Source organism: Hippopotamus amphibius, chromosome 7 (genome assembly GCF_030028045.1).
Source record: "Hippopotamus amphibius kiboko isolate mHipAmp2 chromosome 7, mHipAmp2.hap2, whole genome shotgun sequence".
Taxonomy (NCBI): domain Eukaryota; kingdom Metazoa; phylum Chordata; class Mammalia; order Artiodactyla; family Hippopotamidae; genus Hippopotamus; species Hippopotamus amphibius.
The window spans coordinates 89469924-89490359 of NC_080192.1; positions in this window are offsets into that span (position 1 = coordinate 89469924).

Below are 20436 nucleotides of genomic sequence, written 5' to 3' on the forward strand. Positions count from 1 at the left end.
ATCTACCACTTATCAGATAGATGGTTTGCAAATATTTTCTCCCATTCCATAGGTTGCCTTTTTTATTGTTTCTTTTATTGTGCAGAAGCTTTTTAGTTTGACATAGTTCCACTAATTTATTTTTGTTTTTGTTGCTTGTGTTTTTGGTGTTGTATCCAAAAAATTATTGCCAAAAGCAATGGCAAAGAGCTTTTTCCCTACATTTTCTTCTAAAAGTTTTACAGTCTCAGATCTTACATTTAAGCTGTTACTCCATTTCAAGTTAATTTTTGTGAGTGTTATAAGTCAGGGGTCCAATTTCATTCTTCTGCATGTGATTATCCAGTTTTCCCAAAAACATTTATTGAAGAGACTGTCCTTATCCCATTGAGTATTCTTGGCTCCTTCGTCAAATCTGAATTGACCATATTATTTCTGACTTCTAAATTCTGTGCCATTGGTCTATGTGTCTCCTTTAATGTGGCAGGAATTTTTAAATCCTTTACCATTCTATCCTCCAGGTTAGTCCCACACAAAAGACTCTTTGGAGAATGTTCACTGTTTTCATGGCTCTGTTTATTTGCTCACTGAAAGTCCATGCCCAGTAAACTTCTTTCAGGAAACTACTAGGCCGTGAACCCTGTGAGCAGCTTCTGACTGGAAATGAGGAGGCTGTGTGAGGAGAGAGATGAGAGGAGAAAGATGGGAGGGGTTTTCTCCTACGCCTTCCTTCCTTCTTGAGGTTGGTTCTGTAACAGGGGCAGGGCAGGCACGCGGCGCGGGACAGCACGAGACACTTAGCTCAGCAGTTAGAGGTCCCGCTCTGCCAGCAGCCAGCCCCACAGCGGTCCTCGGGCAGAGAGTGCAATGAGAGGCAGAGCACGTCCTTCTCCCCGGAGCCCTCCAGGCCTTCTGGCCTCCGGGCGGCGGGTGAGCTGGGGGCGCCCGGGGACCGGCTGAGGGCTGTGTCCTGCAGAGCTCCAGAGCCCTCTCCGCGGCCGCCCACTGGCCCGGCCCAGGCCTTGAAGCAGCAGCGAACCTCTCCCCCATCCCCAAGCCCGCGACCAAATGGCGGTGGCGGTCTCCAGTGGGTCGCAGCCCTCAGGACCCGGCCCCTGTTTGGGCAGCCTGAGAAGCCTGAAGGCGGGCCGGGTCCTGGGAGCCTTTCTCCCTCCGTGATGACGGCTGGGAAGGGTCTGAGGACCTGGCCCTGAGGGCGCCACCAGCTGAGATCTGCCTCTTCAGCTGGGCCTGGAAACTGGCGGGAGGACCCAGACTGGGTGCTGGATGAACACTCTTGGACAGGGTAACTGGCCCGCGAAAGTACCCCCCTTCTCAGCCAGGGCCTGGACCTCGGAGGGCGAAAGTTGAGCCTTGGGACCTTGCCCTTTCTTGTCAGAACAGAGAATAACATTTGTTTTGGTGGAGGTTTATAGAAACACCGTAACCTGACTGTGACCTGACCTCAAGAACAAAGGATCTGACACCTAGAAGTCTGCAACAACTAACCACACCCCTCCCTCACCTTTCCTATGAAAGGGCTTTGCTGAAAATTTTCCGGGAGTTTGGGGTTTTTAAAGCATGAGCCACCCATCTCCTTGCATGGCCCTGCAATAGACCTTTCTCTGCTCCAAACTCCCATGTTTTGGTGTTATTCAGCCTGACTGTGCATTGGGCACACAGACTTGCATTCAATAACAGTTCCTATGAATTCTAATATGTTCTCTAGGGAGGCCTTAAATCAAAACAGGTAATGATATGAATTATACTATTTCAATTGAAACAGAATATTTTTTCATGTTGGAAATAGGCAGTGCAGCAAGTATAGGAGCAATCTAGCAACTGACTTGGCTACAAAATTATATCTTTCCTCCATAATGCCAAATTTAAAATTTGTCTACTTTAAAAATGTGGATTCCCCCAAAAGTAGGGTCTGAGATAAAAACTTGAAAACAGATTGTTTATATTGGAGGTAATCCCAGGAAGTAGGAGTGAGGGACCAAAAAGAGTGAGGCAAAGAATGAGGAAAAGCCAATGAGAGGTATCTTGGGCCAGTTATCACTGTGTGAAATTGGAGCTCAATCTTACTGGGGACCCACTGAGGAACTATATGTAATGTTACCTCCAAATTGAGCTTCTGAAGATCAGAATGCTGGGGCACTTTTCTATCAACTCCCATTATCCACTGGTTGGAAGTTACCATAGGGTTATTAATTTCTACCCTCCACCACTTCCTAAACATACACACACACTGATCTTAGGGACCTATGACACTAACAGTGGAACGATCTTCCAAAACTACAGCTGGAGTTAGATGGTCCAGAGGCATATGATGTGACAAAAAAAGCATCTGCTATAATTATTAAATATTTTAATTAAAAAATTATAAGAATCAACTTTTTCATGAAATCTGGATATTTTTTCTTGTAACCAGAAGTTCTTTTGAAGGAGATATTCCAGTTTAGTAGAATACTGAGTCTAAAAACAGCCATTTAGCATTCTGCCAAATGTGTATTCTATGTGCCTCTAACACATTCAAGATGCCTGCCAAAGAGCATCCCTTCTTACAAGATAGCTTGTCTTATTGCCCCAAACAGTGACAGGCCCTGCGTACCCTGAGGAGCCAAATAATTGTAATAGGTCTCTGGTTAGTCCCTGAATTACCTTGAAGGAGAAAGACTGTGATGGGTAAAATGGGGTTGGGGAAATGGGGCCATCTATGATGGGTTTTGAGCAAAGTGGTAACCAAACTGAGGAAAAGGTTGCAAAAATAATTCAGAGAGGAAAGAAATAGTATGCCATGCCTCATGGAAAGAGAGAAAGTCACTCCCATTCCTGCCAGCACTATTCTCCCAGTTTGTTCTCGCCAGTTTATTCTCCCATAATATCTGGCTAATACAGCAGTTTCTGCTATATCGAGCACCTGAACTTTTACAATAATCCTCTTTCACTTAAGCCAGCTTGAATACACTTTTATTTCCTAAAATCAAAAGACCCTGGACTAGAAAAAAATGCCAGTTTATCATCTCTAGAGATTATTATATGGGTTTTTCTCCTTTTATTTGTAAGATAATAAATTACATTAGTAGTTCTTAACATGGAATCATCCTTGCTTTCCTGGAAAGCTTTCTCACTCCAACTCTTCTATAGCTAGCTCCTTCTCATCCTTTAGGTCTCAGTTAAATGCCACCCCAAAAAAGAAGCCCTTACTTTCCACTCAATCTATCTTGACTAGTCCTCCCACTACAATTATTCTCCATCATCTCCAATTATGTTCACTAGGAATATAATTGTACTCATCACAATTTGTAATTACATATGTATTTGTTGACTAGATCAATGTCTGTCTCCTTCACTAGATAATTATTAGCTCCATTAAGGTAGGAATTATGCCTTTCTTCACCACTAAATATTTAACATCAGACTCACTAATCTGGCATATAGTATTTTCCACATTTGTTGAAAGAATGAATGGATGGATGGATGATGGATAAATTCCTGGATAAACTGAATGGATAAATTAACTAGATAGTGAATTATTATTTTGATATATTGTAGGATTCTACAATAGGATTCTATATCCTTTTTTCTTAAGGACATTTGCACCTAAATCCTATATCCACCAAAAATACACTAAATTAGGACAAGATAAAGAGTTTTCCAGCCAAACAAAAGGTGAGGTAATTCAGTAGCAACAGCTTCATACTACAAGTCATACTAAAAGCTACTCTTCAGGAGAGAACATGATCTCACATGAGATGCAGAAAGGAATGAAAAGTGCCAGAAAGAATAGCTCTAAATGTCTATTAACTGTATAAAGCAATAATGTCTTATGGGGGTTAAAATACATAATGATAGCATATGTACAACAGGAGAGAATGGATGGGCCAATGGAGTTAAAGTACTCAAAGACCTCTTGCATTGTCTGGAAAATGTAAATCTATTAATTTACATTAGATATTGCTAACTATAATAAAGTAAAATAATATATAACTAATAAGCTGACAGGGGAAACTGGAAAAAAATTATTATTTGATCCAAAATAAGACAAGAAAGAGAGAAAAAGGAACATTAAAAAGTGGGACAAGTGATACATTTAAGTCCAAGTAAATTAATAATTACATTAAATGTAAATGGACCTAATATTCCAATTAAAATTCAAAGATTGGATTTTCTAAAAACCTAACTATAGAGGGAGGAGATCAAGATGGCAGAGTAGGGGAACACAGAACTCACCTCCCCCCATGAACACATCAAAAATATTTCTACATGTGGAACAATTTTCACTGAAAGCAGCTAACTGGAGACTGGCAGAAAGATTCCTGTGCAACCAAGTCTGCAAGAAAGATCCACACAGAATTTGGTAGGAAGGGAAAAGAAGTGATCAGGTTGGGACCTGTACCCCTGGGAAGGGACTCAGAGGAGCAGGAAGATAACACAGACAGAGATCCACCCTGGAGACTGAGCAGTTTGAGCCACATATTGGGTGCTCCAGACCTGGGGGCCCAGAACCAGGAAGACAAGCCCCTCTGGTTTGTTGGAGGGCTTGTGGGACTAACAGGAGGGCTACAGGAAGCCTAGGCTCTGCTCATGAGGAGCACACACATGCTTGCTTTCTCCAGAAGCATAACAGAGAGGTCAGATTGAGACTACACAGGTGGCTGACCAGTTTCCCACAGCTTCTCTGGCATGTGCCCCAGCCTGAGCTGAGTGACATGAGCTGAGTGATCACTCCAGCCCCACTTGCTTCACAATGAAGCGCCACACTGGAGGGAGGGTTGCCATAACTGAGGAGAGAACCCAGCTATGAGACACAGAGGTGGCTCAGACCTGAGCAAGGCAGAGGAAACTATTACTTGTGCTTATTTAGGCAGCACATCAGAAGCAGTCTGGATCACTGACTCCAACTGGACTGCCACAGTCCATCCCCCTCCCATGCCAAGTGCCCACATGAGCCCCTCTTGCCCCAGCACTGGTCCCCTCCAGGACAAGGGTGCCAGTGAGGAGACAAGGGAGACTACACACTTAAAGGGAATGGAGCCACCTTGGACCCAACCCTCAGGGCTTCTAATCCTGGAACTCAACCCTACCTCCAATAGGGCAGTGACAGCCACTAAGCAGAGGAGAAGCTTCAGCCTATACCTGGTTTTGGCTATAGTCCTTCCATCTCCAGCCCCACCTCCTACCAGGGTAATAGCTCCCAGCACACCCTGAGGAAAGATATGACTGGTGTTAATGTCAGATGCAGCTCTCCCACCAAAGCCACTGGGCACATGCAGACAGTATAGGGAATCTCCCACAAAGATACCCCTTTAAGACCACAATAGGTAAACATTTCACCTAATTTCATAGAGACAGAGAAAGTTAAACAAAATGAGAAGACAGAGGAATTTTGTTTCAACTGAAAGGGCAAGAGAAAAACCCTGGAAAAACAACTAACAAAACAGAAATAAAGGACTTCCTAGGTGGTGCAGTGGTTAAGAGTCTGCCTGCCAATGCAGGGGACACAGTTTCGAGCCCTGCTCTGGGAAGATTCCACATGCCACGGAGCAACTAAGCCCGTGCGCCACAACTATTGAGCCTGTGTGCCACAACCACTGAAGCCCATGCGCCTGGAGCCCGTATTCCGCAACAAGAGAAGCCACTACAATGAGGAGTCTGCGCACTGCAATGAAGAGTAGCCCCTGCTCTCAGCAACCAGAGAAAGCCCGTGTGCAGCAACGAAGACCCTACGCAGCCAATAAATAGATGAAAGAAAGAAAGAAGAAAGAAAGAAAGAAAGAAAGAAAGAAAGAAAGAAAGAAAGAAAGATAGAAAGAAAGAGAAAGAGAGAAACAGAAATAAACAATTTACCAGATAATGAGTTCAAAGCATTAGTAATAAGAATGCTAACTGAATTAGGGAAAAGGATAGATGAACATGATGAGAATTTTAACAAAGAACTAGAAAATATATAAAAGAACCAATCAGAACAGAAGAATACAATAACTGAAATGGAAAAAAAATAGAAGGAATTAACAGCAGACTAGGTGATACAGAAGTGCACATAAGTGATCTGGAAGATAGAATAATGGAAATCACCCAATTAGAACATCAAAAAAAAATTTTTTTAATAGTTTAAGGGCTCTCTAGGACAACATCAAACATACCAACTTTCGCATTATAGGAGTCCCAAAAGAAGAGAAAGAGAAGAGAGTAAAAAAAAAAAAGATAGATTTTGGCTGAAAACTTTCCAAACCTGAAGAAGGAAACAGACCTCCAGGTACAGGAGGCACAAAAGGTCCCAAACAAAATGAACCCAAACAGGCCCACACAAAGACATATCATAATTAAAATGACAAAAGTTAAAGATAGAGAATTCTAAGGGCATCAAGAGAAAAACAAAATGTTATATACAACCCTCCCACACACACACACACACACACACCCCTGAATAAGGTTGTCAGCTGATTTTTCTGCAGAAACTTTTCAGGCCAAATATGTGGCATGATATATTCAAAGTGCTAAAAAGAAAAGACCAGCAACCTAGATACTTTACCCAGCAAGATTATCATTTAGAATTGAAGGAGAGATAAATATCTTCTCAGACAAGCAAAAACTAAAAGAGTTCATCATTCCAAACCTACCCTAAAAGAAATGTTAAAGTGTCTTCACTAAGTGGAAAAGAAACTTCTATAACAAGAGTAAGAATCTACAGGAAAGGAAAAATCCCATTAGTAAAGGGAAATATACAGTGAAAGCTGATGATAAACCACTTAAGTAAGGTAGTATGAAGATTAAAAGACAAAAAAATTGTAAAATCAACTATAACTACAACAATCAGTAAAGGGGTAAACATATATGTATAGTTATAAGTCAACATATATGAACCCCATACTAACAAAAAATCAAAAAACCTACACAAAAACTAGAGATAAAGGAACACAAGCATATCACTAAAAAAAACCCATCAAACCACAAAGGAAGAAACTAAAAGAATAAGAAAAGAACAGAGAAGAACTATGAAAACAACTGGAAAACAAGTAACAGAATAGCAATAAATACATACCTATCAATAATTACTTTAAATGTCAATGAAAAAAATGCTCCAATCAAAAGGTATGAGGTGGCTGGTTGGATAAAGAAACAAGACCCATCTGTATGCTGATTACAAGAGATTCACTTCAGAGCTAAACACACACACACATACACACATACATACACGCACACTAAAAGTGAAAGGATGAAAAAAGACAGTTCATGCAAATGTAAACAACAAGAAAGTGGGAGTAGCAACATCAGACAAAATAACTTTTAAAACAAAGTCCGTAACAGAAGACCAAAAAAAAGGACATTATATTAATATAATGACAAGAGGATCAATACAAGAAGAGACCATTACACTTGTTAATATATATGCACCCAATACAAGAGCACCTAAATATATAGAGCAAATATTAACAGACATAAAGGGAGAAATTGACAATAATGCAATAATAGTAGGGGACTTTAACACACCATTTACATCAATGAACATATCATCCAGACAGAAAATCAATAAGGAAACAGTGGTCTTAAATGACACAGCAGACCAGTTGGACTTAATGGATATCTATAGGACATTCCATCCAAAAACAGCAGAATATGCATTCTTTTCAAATGCATATGGAATGTTCTTGAGGATAGATCACATGCTAGACCACAAAACAAGTCTCAACAAATTTAAGAGGATAGAATTATGTCAAGAAGTTTTTCCAACCACAACAGTATGAAACTAAAACTCAAGTAGAGGAAGAAAAATGGGAAAAGCACAAATACATGGAGACTAAACAATATGCTACTAAAAAACCAATGGGTCAGTGAAGAAATCAAAGAGGAAATCAGAAAATACCTCAAGACAAATAAGAATGGAAACACAACTTTGCAAAAATCTATGGTATGCAGCAAGAGCAGTTCTGAGAGGTAAGTTTATAGGCCTACCTCAAGAAACAAGAAAAATCTCAAATAAACAACCTAACCTACTGTGTAAAGAAATTAGAATAAGAAGAACAAACCATAAGGTCAGCAGAAGGAAATAGTAAAGATCAGAGAGAAAATAAATAAAAGAGAAACCATCAAAACAATAGAAAAGATCAATGAAAATGAGTTGGCTTTTTGAAAAGATAAACAAAATTGATGAACATTAGCCAGGCTCATCAACAAAAAGAGAGGATCCAAACATACAATGAATAAGAAATAGGAAGTGAAATAGACAAAATAACTGCTGATATCACAGAGGTACAAAAAAATCATGAGAATACTACAAACAGCTATATGCCAACAAATTTGACAACCTAGATGAAATGGAGAAATTTCCAGAAACATAAACTTCCAAGACTGTCTCAGAAAGAAATAGACAATCTGAACATTCTGATCACTACTAGTGAAACTAAGTTTGTGATTTAAAAAAGACTCCCAGCAAACAAAAGTCTATGACCATAAAGTGGAATTCTACCAAACATAAAAAGAAGAATCAGTACCTATCCCTCTCAAACTATTCCAAAAAGCTGAAGAGGATGGAATACTCCCAAATTCCTTCTATGAGGCCACCATCACCCTGATATCAAAACCAGACAAAGACACTACAGAAAAGGAAAATTACAAGGCATTATCTCTGACGAGTATAGATGCAAATATCCTCAACAAAATAATAGCAAATCAAATTCAACAATATATAAAAAGGATCATACACCATGATCAAGTGGGATTTATTCCAGTGATGCAAATATGTTTCAATATTTGCAAATCAATCACTGTGATACACCCCATTAACAAAAGGAAGGATAAAAGTCATATGATTATCCTAACAGATGAAGAAAAATCATTTGACAAAACTCAACATCCATTCATGATAAAAACTCTCCTCAAAGTTGGTATAGAGGGAACATATTTCAACATAATAAAGGCCATTTATGACAAGTCCACAGCTAACGTCTTACTCAATGGTGAAAAACTGAAAGCCTTTCCTTTAAAATCAGGAATAAGACAAGGGTGCCCACTCTAGCCACTTATATTTCACATAGTATTGAAGGTTCTAGCCACAACAATCAGATAAGAAAAAGAAATAAAAGGCATCCAAATTGGAAGGGATGAAGTAAAAATGCCACTATTTGTAGATGACATGATATTATACATAGAAAACTCTAAAATCTCTACACCAAAAAAAAAGAAATCTATTAGAAATCTATTAGAATTAGAATCTATTAGAATTCATAAATGAATTCACTAAAGTTGCAGGATACCAAATTAATATACAGAAATCTGTTGCTTTTCTATGCACTAATAATGAACTGTCAGAAAGAGAAAGCAAGAAAACAATCCCATGTAAAATAGCATCAAAAAGAATAAAATACCTAGGAATAAACTTAACCAAGGATATAAAAGACCTAAACTCTGAAAATTATACAATACTGATGAAGGAAATTGAAGATGATACAATGAAATGGAAAGATATCCCATGTTCTTGGATTGGAAGAATTAATATTGTTAAAATGTCCATACTACCCAAAGCAATCTACAGTTTTAATGCAATCCCTATCAAAACACCCATGAGATTTTTCACAGAACTAGAGCAAATTATGCTAAAATTTATATGGAATAACAAAAAACCTTAAATTGCCAAAGCAATCTTGAGAAAAAACAAAGACAGGAGGTTATACCTCCCAGACTTACTTACTACAAAGCTACAGTAATCAAGAGAGCATGGTACTGACACAAAAACAGACACATAGGTCAATGGAACAGAACAGAGAGTTCAGGAATAAACCTATGCACTTATGGTCAATTAATCTACAACAAAGGAGGCAAGAATACACAATACAGAAAAGACAGTCTCTTCAGTAAGTGGTGCTGGGAATACTGGACAGCTATATATAAAAGAATGAAATTAGAACATTTTCTCATACCATATACAAAAAAACAAAACCTCAAAATGGATTAAGGACCTAAATGTGAGATCTGGAACCATGAAACTCCTAAAAGAGAACCTAGGTGGAACACTCTTTGACAATAAATCACAGCAATATTTTTTTCGGCCCTGTCGCCTAAATCAAAAGAAACAAAAGCAAAAATAAACAAAAGGGACCTAATTAAACTTCAAAGCTTTTGCATAGCAAATGAAACCAATGACAAAATGAAAAGACAACCTACTGAATGGGAGAAAATATTTGCAAATCATATAATTGATAAGGGGTTAATACCCCAAATACATAAATAGCTCATACAACACAATATTTTAAAAAACAAAGAGCCTGATTTAAAAATGGGCAGTAAATCTGAATAGACATTTTTCTAAAGAAGATATACAGATGACCAACAGGCACGTGAAAAAATGCTCAACATCACTAATCATCAGAGAAATGCAAATCAAAGCCACAATGAGATATCACCTCACACCTGTCAAAATGGTTACATCAAAAAATCTACAAATAACAAATGTTGTCAAGGATGTGGAGAAAATGGAACCCTAGTACATCATTGGTAGGGTTGTAAATTGGCACAGTCACTATGGAAAACAGTATGGAAAATCTTCAAAAAATTAAAAATAGGACTTCCCTGGTGGCACAGTGGTTAAGAATCTGCCTGCCAATGGAGGGGACACAGGTTCCAGCCCTGGTCGGGGAAGATCCCACATGCCGCAGAGCAACTAAGCCTGTGAGCCACAGCTACTGAGCCTGTGCTCTAGAGCCCACAAGCCACAACAATCGAGCCCACGTGCCACAACTGCTGAAGCCCAAGTGCCTAGAACCCGTGCTCACAACAATAGAAGCCGCCACGATGAGAAGCCCGAGCACCGCAACTCAGAGTAGCCCTCGCTCTCCGCAACCAGAGAAAGCCTGCATGCAGCAACGAAGACCCAATGCAGCCAATAAATAAATAAATATTTTTTTAATTTAAAATAGAATTATCATATGATCCAGCAATTCCACTGCTGCGTGTATATCCAAAGAAAATAAAAACGCTAATTCGAAAAGATACATGCATCCCAATGTTCATAGCAACATTGTATACAATAGCCAAGATCTAGAAGCAACCTATGTGTCCATCACCAGACGAGTGGATAAAGAAGATTTCATATATGTATATAATGGACTATTAGGCATAAAACAAATTCTGCCATTTGCAACAATATGGATGCGCCTAGAGATTATCATGCTTAGTAAAGTAAGCCAAAGACAAATATTCTGTGTTATCACTTATATGTGGAATCTAAAATATAAAACAGATATATATGAGAAAACAGAACAGACTTACAGATATAGAGCACAAACCAGTGGTTACCAGTGGGGAGAGGGAAGTGAGGAGGGACAAGGTAGGAGTAGGGGATTAAGAGATACACACTACTAGGTATTAAATAAATAAGCAACAAGGATATTTTGTGCAACACAGGAAATATAGCCATTATTTTATTTTGTAATGGCTATAATCTATAAAAATATAATAAAAAATATTGTGTCATTATTTTGTATATCTGAAACTAATATCATATTGTAAACCAACTATACTTCAATATTTTTTTAAAAACCTACAAGGACCTACTATATAGCACAAGGAACTATATTCAATATCTTTTAATAACCTATGGTGGAAAAGAATCTGAAAAATATATATATATATCTGAATCACTTTGCTGTACATCTGAAACTAACACAACATTGTAAATCAACTATACTGCTATTTTTTAAAAAGCTAACTATATACTGCTTATTAAAAAATGTATCTTAAAAATAAGGATACAGAAAAATTGAAAATAAAAGAGTAGAAAAAATAGACCATAAAATTGCAAAGTAAAAGAAAGCTGGTGTGGCTGTACTCACATAAGATAAAGTATACCTCAAAGCATTCCATAGTGCTAAAAGGTTACATTTATCAAGAAGACACACAAATTTAAAATTTGCCGTGTGTATGCCAAACAGCATTGTTTCAAAAATACAGGCAGTAAAAATGAACACAGAGGATTTCTTAGGTGGTGCAGTGGTTAAGAATCCGCCTGCCAATGCAGGGGACATGGGTTTGAGCCCTGCTCTGGGAAGATTCCACATGCCACAGAGCAACTAAGCCCATGTGCCACAGCTATTGATCCTGTGCTCTAGAGCCCATGAGCCACAACTATGGAGCCCGTGTGCCGAAACTATTGAAGCCCACGCACCAAGAGTCCGTGCTCTGCAACCCACTACAATGAGGAGCCCATGCACCACAATGAAGAGTAGCCCCCGCTCACCACAATTAGAGAAAGCCTGTGTGCAGCAACGAAGACCCAAAGCAGCCAATAAACAAACAAATTTTTTTTAAAAAAAAAGAGAAAAAAAAATGAACACAGAGTGTATACTGCTCCTAACAGGTAAGGCACTTTACAGAAAGAAACATTTATACCCATGGACATTTATTTAATTTAGAATTGGAAGGAAGATGAGAAGAACCAACTTCTTGGGCACACCCTGAAGGTAAACGCAAGTGTGTTATGCTCAGAGAAACTGTATACAGTATGTGACTAAGCTACCAGGGCTTTTTTTCCCCCAAATTTTGAAGCAAAAGAAGTAAAGGCACTAAAACCAATCTAACCCAGATATTCTCCCAGCCCTCCTTCCATACCCAATCTGAAAATCTTCCTATTTCCCTCTAGATAATGTGGGAGAGAAAGTAAGGATACAGGAAGACACCAAAACTCTCTGTGGATCTCCCAAAGCCAAGTGGTCCTCTGACCACTCTTCTGCCACTGATCTTTGCTACAGTGTAGCTTAATGTTATGAGCACAGCTTGGAGGTGAGGCAGCCTAGGTTCGAATCCTAGATCTGTCGCTTATTAGTTGTGTGAACTTGGGTAGTTTATTTAACATCTGTGCACCTCAGTTTCCTTCACCATAAAATGGGGATACCCTCAAAAGTGATTGTGGAGATTAAAAATGTAAATTTTATAAAGCTTAGAACTGTATCTGGCACACAGTATACGCTGTCGTTTTCATCTCCTTTGATGGACTGCAATCTTCAATTGGATCAGAAATACATTCCAAACATTCTGTGACCTTCTACCCACTTAAGGATCTGTGGATATAAATATCTCTCAATTGAATATGATTGGTTGATCTATATAGGGTTTGATTATGGCCATATCCAAGCCTTAGTCCCTGACTGTATATACAGGCGAACACTAGGTTATTTCCATTCTGGGAAAGAAAATATAGATGATGTAACTCTAGTAAAGGTGTATTGAGAACCCAATTCCAACGCTATGGTCTTTGAGTTGAACTTTGAGGGGTCATAAACACTCTCAAAAGCATTCAATCTGTGACTGGGATGTCTCTTTCTTTCTTTCTTTCTTTCTTTCTTTCTTTCTTTCTTTCTTTCTTTCTTTCTTGGCTGCATTGGGTCTTCGTTGCTGCATATGGGCTTTCTCTAGTTGCGGCGAGCTGGGGCTACTCGTTGTTGCGGTGTGAGGGCTTCTCATTGCCGTGGCTTCTCTTGCTGTAGAGCATGAGCTCTAGGGGCTGCATTGGGTCTTTGTTGCTGCACGCAGGCTTTCTCTAGTTGTGGCGAGTGAGGGCTACTCTTTGTTGTGGTGTGTGGGCTTCTCAGTGCAATGGCTTCTCTTGTTGCAGAGCACAGGCTCTAGGCACACGGGCTTCAGTAGTTGTGGCATGCAGGCTCAGTAGTTGTGGTGCGTGGGCTCTAGAGCACAGGCTTAGTAGTTATGGCACATGGGCTTAGTTGCTCTGTGGCATGAGAGATCTTTCCAGACCAGGGATTGAACCCGTGTCCCCTGCATTGGCAGGCAGATTCTTAGCCACTTCACCACCAGGGAAGTCCATGATCTTCTCAATAGATGCAGAAATGCATTTGACGAAATCCAACAACCTTTCATTATAAAAAACACTCAACAAACTAGGAGTAGAAGAAAACTTTCTCAGCCTGATTAAGAGCATCTACAAACAACCCATGTTTAACTAATACATACTTAATGGTGAACGACCAGGAGCTTTCCCCACTAAGATCAGAAACAAGGATGTCCACTCTCACCACTTCTATTCAACGTTGTATTGGAGGTTTTAACCAGGACAATTAGGCAAGAAAAAGGAAGTTATCTCTATTTGTATATTATATGATCTTATATAGAGAAAATCCTAAGGAATCTACTAAAACAATATATTAAAACTAATAACTTCAGTAAGGTTGTAAGATACAAGATTAATACTTAAAAGCTAATTGTATTTCTATATATTTGCAATTAACAATCCAAAAATGAAATTAAGAAAAGGATTCCATTCACAACAGCATTGAAAAGGATAAAATGCTTAGGAATAAATTTAACAAAAGAATTACAAGACTTAAACTTGGAAAACTACAAAACACCGTTGAAAGAAATTAAAGAAGCCCTAGGTAAAGGAAAAACATCCCATGTCTATGGATTGAAAGACTTACCATTGTTAAGATGGCAATACACATATATGTGGAGGGAAGAAAAGGACACGTGCCTTGGGGCTATATGTATAGTCTATACAATACAATCCATTGAGCATAAGCACAATAATATTATTTGCCTAAGTTGTTAGTAATAATTCTGTCTTATAGCCTTTATTTTTCTTTATTCTTTGATCTGCTTCATTAAAATTTCAACAAATAAGAGAAGTTGGCTAAGGACAGACTGTTTAGTCCAGTAGTATCTGCTTCACTTTCCTTGGACTTATTTGATCCTTCAGTAATGTTCATCTTGCACCAATAAAAGAGTAAATATGTTTTGTGTTTCATAAAAAAAAAAAGGGCAATACACCACAAATTGATCTACAGACTCAAAACAATCCCTATTTGATTCTCAACTGACTTCTTTATAGAAACTGAAGAGTTGATTCTAAAATTCATATGGAATTGCAAGTGATCTACAGTAGCTAAAACAAAGCAGAACAAAGTAAGAGGACTCACAGTTCCTGTTTTCAAAACTTACAATGAAGCAACGGTAATCAAGGCAGTATGGCATTGGCACAAGCGTGAAAAAAACTGACCTAAGAATAGATTAATGGAATAGAATTGAAAGTCCATAAATAAAACCATACATCTATGATTAACTGATCTTTGACAAGGGTGCCAAGACAATGCAATGGAGAAAGAGCAGTCTTTTTGACAAATGGATGTCCACCAGCAAATGAATGAAGTTGGACCCCTATCTTATACCATCTATAGCAACTAATTCAAAATAGATCATAGACCTAAAGAACTAAAACTATAAAACTCTTAGAATAAAACATAGGAGTAAATATTTGACCTTGGGCTAGGCAACAGTTCTTAGATAAGACACCAAAAGCACAAACAACAAAAGAAAATTAGATAATTTGGATTTTATCATAATTAAAATCTTTTGTGCTTAAAAGAATACCATCAAGAGAGTGAAACGACAATCCACAGAATGAAAGAAAATACTTTCAAATCATATATCCCAGTAGGAGTCAAGTATATGGAATATATGAAGAACTCATAACTCAACAGAAAAGTAGCCCAATTTAAAAGTGGGCAGGAACTTCCCTGGTGGCCAGTGGTTAAGACTCCATGCTATCGCTGCAGGGGGCACAGGGTCAATCTCTGGTGGGGAACTAAGATCCCACAAGCTGTGTAGCTGAAAAAAAAATTTTTTTTAATTAAAATTTTAAATTTTTAAAGTAGAAATAAAAATGCGCAAAGGATTTGCATGGACATCTCTCCAAAGATATACAAATAGCCAACACACGTGAAAAGATGTTCATCGTTAATTATCAGAGAAATGCAAATCAAAACCAGAATGAGATACCATGTCATGCCCACTAGAATGGCTAGAATCAAAAAGTCAGATAATAACAAGTGTTGGTGAGGATGTGGAGGAATTAAAACCCACATACATAGCTGGTGGGAATGTAAAATGATGCAACCACTTTGGAAACAGTTTAGCAGTTCCTCAAATGATTAACCATGGAATTATTAAATGACTCAGAAATTCTGCTCCTAAGTATAAACACAAGAGAAATGAAAATATATGTTAGTATAAAAACTTGTGCATGAATGTTCATAGGAGCATTATATATAATAGCTAAAAAGTAGAAAAATCCAAATGTCCATCAACCAATGAAAAGATTTTTTTCAAGCAGTATGTCCATACTATGGGATATTATTAGCACAAAAAAAAAAAGGAATAAGTATTGATACATATGACATAAATGAATCTTAAAAACATAATACTAAGTGAAAGAGGCCAATCACAATAGACCAAATACCAGTGTGATTCAATTCACATGAAATGTCTAATATATAAAATAGGTAAATCTGTAGATTAGTGGGCCTGGGGAGGGGAGAGGAGTGTGTCTGCTAATGGGTATGGGGTTTCTTTGGGGAGAATGTTGAAATGTACCAAAATTAAGTAGTGGTGATGGTTGCACAATTTTGTGAATGTACTAAAAACTGCTAATTGTATACTTAAAAGGGAGGGGGGCAGAATTTATGGTATAATAAATACATCTCAATAAAGCTATTACTAAAACAAAAAAGATACCTAAAAAGCCCATCATGTAGAAAAGAAAAAGCAATCAGTCAGATGAAAAAAAAAAAGACTGAACTGAAGAAATAGACTATTTCCATTGCTTTTGTCTCAGTTACAAATACATATTTGTTGGAGATAGTTTTGCTCAGCATGGTGAAGATAGGGTTCAAATCATTCAGGACAAGTTAGGTGAAAACAATTGGATAACTGTGATTTTTTTCCTTGTAACTGATGAGAGTATAGATATAAATTATATCATACAGCTGACTAAACTTATTCATGAAATCTAATCAGTATTTTTGAGTGTTTTGTTTTGTTTTGTCTTGTTTTGGTGGGGTGCAGTTTAACATGTGCAAAGAATTTTTGGACATGTGCCCATATCAGACACAACATTGAGGAATAAATTATTTTGCACTGAGAACTTTCTTGAAAAGTTTAATGTGCACAGGTCAAAATTAGTCAGCGTAACTACAAACAGGGCTGTGGTGATGTTGATCTTAAGCTGGGACATCATATGAAACAATTCCATGGTGGCCTCATCCAGCATGGAAACAGAATTTGAATTCATTGCGTCATTCACCAGGAATCTCTTTGTTTCTAAAACATTAAAAAGAGAACACGTGATGAATGTAGTAATTAACTGTATACTAGATTCCCAGACATTTCACTGCACAGTGAATTGGCAGCATGATATGGTGGGCTGCTGCACAACACAGAGGGTATGTGACTAACTAGTGTCCTAATGTAAATGGAATTTTTTTAACTGTAATGGGAAAAAAATGCATTTCCCATGTTATCTGAGGAATGGTCTCTACCTCAGTTCACTAATTAAAATGGGATTAATTCTTGGTATTTTTCTTTGTCAAGATGATACCTCCAAAATGACTTTGAAGGACATTCACAAGTAGTTCTTCAAATGCATGATTTGATTTATTCATTCTGGTGTCTTTGGGAAACTTATTCGACATAAAATAACTTGGCTCACTTTCCTACACAAAAATCAGTTTTCTAGTAATGAAAGTGATGACCTGAAGTTCGTTCTTAATTTGAGGCGGTGAAAACTGAATTCCATAAATCTATTAAAATTATGAAAATGAATTAACATTACTCAGTTGTCTTTCTCAATTAATATTGACTGTGGATAAAGAACTACTATGAGGTTTTTTTGTTTTTAATGTGCAAACACTATATCTCTGTTTAGGAGTACCACACTTTTAAATAGATATTTTTCATTCTGAAAATCATCACTACCAGGTAAAGGATTCCAGGCTGAATTCTGCCTTCACATTACTAAAAGGAAAATAAGACCTATCTTGGAATTCCTGGTACAGGCGTAAATAAAATTAGAATTCATGTCCTACAAAAATAAGAGCAAGAGAAAACAAAACATATCATTTTAAAATTGTCTTCTAACTCTATATTTAAAACACAATTGCCAATATCATGTGTGTTTACATCACATTAGGTGTTTCTCTTCATAGTTCAATAAAAATAAAGTTTGATAATACTTCGGGCAGATTATTTTTTCTACTAGGCTTGTTTCATTCAATTATGTTACTTCACTCACTCCTGTGGACATTTTTATCCCTCTTTTCGATGCTTGTGTAGATGCACACAAACATTTATACACATAAAGATTTTTTTCACACATAATAGATTACACTATAAATGTTAACCATTCAATTTGCTGTTTTTCACAGAGTAATACGTCATGAACAACACTCAAGGTCAGTAGACGTCAGTTCAAATCATTCTAATAGTAATACAGCATTTTGTTGTATGAATATACTACATTTTATTGAGCCATACAGCTATTGATAGACATTGCATTTGTTCTCGGTTCTTTGCTTCCAAAAATCAGTGTTATACATAAATTGTACAGAAATTTCTGTATACTGGTACTTTCATTTCTTTAAGATGGAGTCACACTTGGGAATGGCTAGGTTGAAAGTTTTGAGGGTGTCTTATTAGAGGTATATTTGGCTACTAGTAACAAAAACCCTACTAACAAAGGCTTAAATAAATAAGAATTTGTTTTTCTCACATAACAAGGGTCTGGAGGTAAGTGATAGTAGGTATTGCTTGCGAAACCCAAGCTCTTATGTTTGTCTTCTCTGATATCCTTAATGTGAAGAAAAAGAACAGAGTGTTTCTCATCATCCAATTATACAAAGGGTTAAGTTGCAACCCACTGCAGTCACCCACCTACAGTGAGCCCTGAGGGGAATTCAGGATGGAGAAAACAGGATAAAGCATTCTGTGCTTTGGATAAACAGGCCCCTAGAAAGTTAAGGTGCACATCTCAAGAAGAATTTCAATGACCCCAGATTCTCAGATCTTCTCATACACAGAAAAGCACTAAAATCATTAACTTGAGGTGACTGTTCTTTGTGATTAACAGTAATATTTCACCAAGATACATACTTGACTACAGGTATTTCCTAGCCAAAAAATTCCTATGTATCCTGACTCCTCCCCTGCCTCCACGGAGCAGTTTATCAAAGCTATCTAAGAGGCTGTTTCCTGGCTCAAAGTCCTCAGGAAGATCCCTGAATAAAACTGAAACAATGCTTACATTTTGTGTTTTTCTCAGTCGACATTAGCATTTTGGCCTTTTGTTTTCATGTCTACCTCCTCATAATCACAAGATGGCTGCCCCAACTCCAGGCATCAATGATGTTCATGTTCAAGGTAAAGGGGAAAAGGTAGCAACACTTATATTTGTACCTTATATTAGCAAAACAAAGGCCTTCCCAGAGATCTTTCAACAGTCTTTCTTTTACATTCTGTTGACAAAAACTGGGTTATCTGATCACTGCCAGGTGGAAGGGAAACTGGGAAACTGAATAAATAAAAAAGAACAGGATGTTCATGATGGTTTAAATCAATTACAATTCATCACCTTGCTTCCATAAACAAAATTAGGATTCTATGGCAAGGAAGAAAAAAGCTGTGGATATTGGATAGACAACTAACAGTGTCTACCTAGCATATATTTTAGGAGTTATTGCTAGGACCAGTTACAAACAAATGTCATGGAGAGAGTGCCTATTTTTTGCACCCTTATCACCCCTATATATAGCAAGAAGCCTTTTTCATTTTTACTGGTCTGATATGTGAAAAAGTATATCAATGATGTTTTAATTTATATTTTCTGACAATTAATGAGATTAAACATCTTATTATATGATAATTGGCCATTTAGATTTCCTCTTCTCTGAATTATTATTCAAATTCTTTATTCATTTTTAATTGGCTTGTTTTTCTTTTCCTTATGTTGACTTTAAAAAAATGCACAACGTGAGTTGTGAGTTAAGTTTCATTTGGGGCAAAATGAGGACTATAGCCCAGGAGACAGCATTTCAGATAGCTCTGAGAAACTGCTCCAAAGAGGTAGAGGGGAAGGTCAGTACATATGTGACTTTGGTGAAGGGGGAGTACATGCAGTAAGGCACATATTTTTTTTGCAGAAGTTTTCTGTTAGTCTCGTGAACTTTACTGCTAGTCACGAGGAACAGTCGTCTCCATGAAGGATCTTAATGCTTTTCTAGATATGAGGAGATAGAAGAATTGGGCTCATAAAATCAGCTCCTGAAAATATCTAACTATCTGAAGACCTGTTCTGCCAGTTTTTCCCAGAGTACAGAGTGCCTCATTTCTGCTCTTCACCCTGAACTCCTTTCAGGAAAGTCAGCAGCTGCAGCAGCACATGATTTAATCCTTGTAGAGGTAGATGGCAAGTGCCCATGGCAAGTGCCAATTTGTAGTTGATACTTACAACTTGTAGAATCGTTTTTTGTGATAGTAATTATTTTTCTGTCATTTGTATTACAAATGCTTTTCCAAAGTGTTTGTTGTCTTTGAGTATATTTATGGTGCATTTTGCCGTGTTAAAAAATGTTACGTATGTAGTCAGTTTTGTCTATCTTTTTCTTAATTGATTCT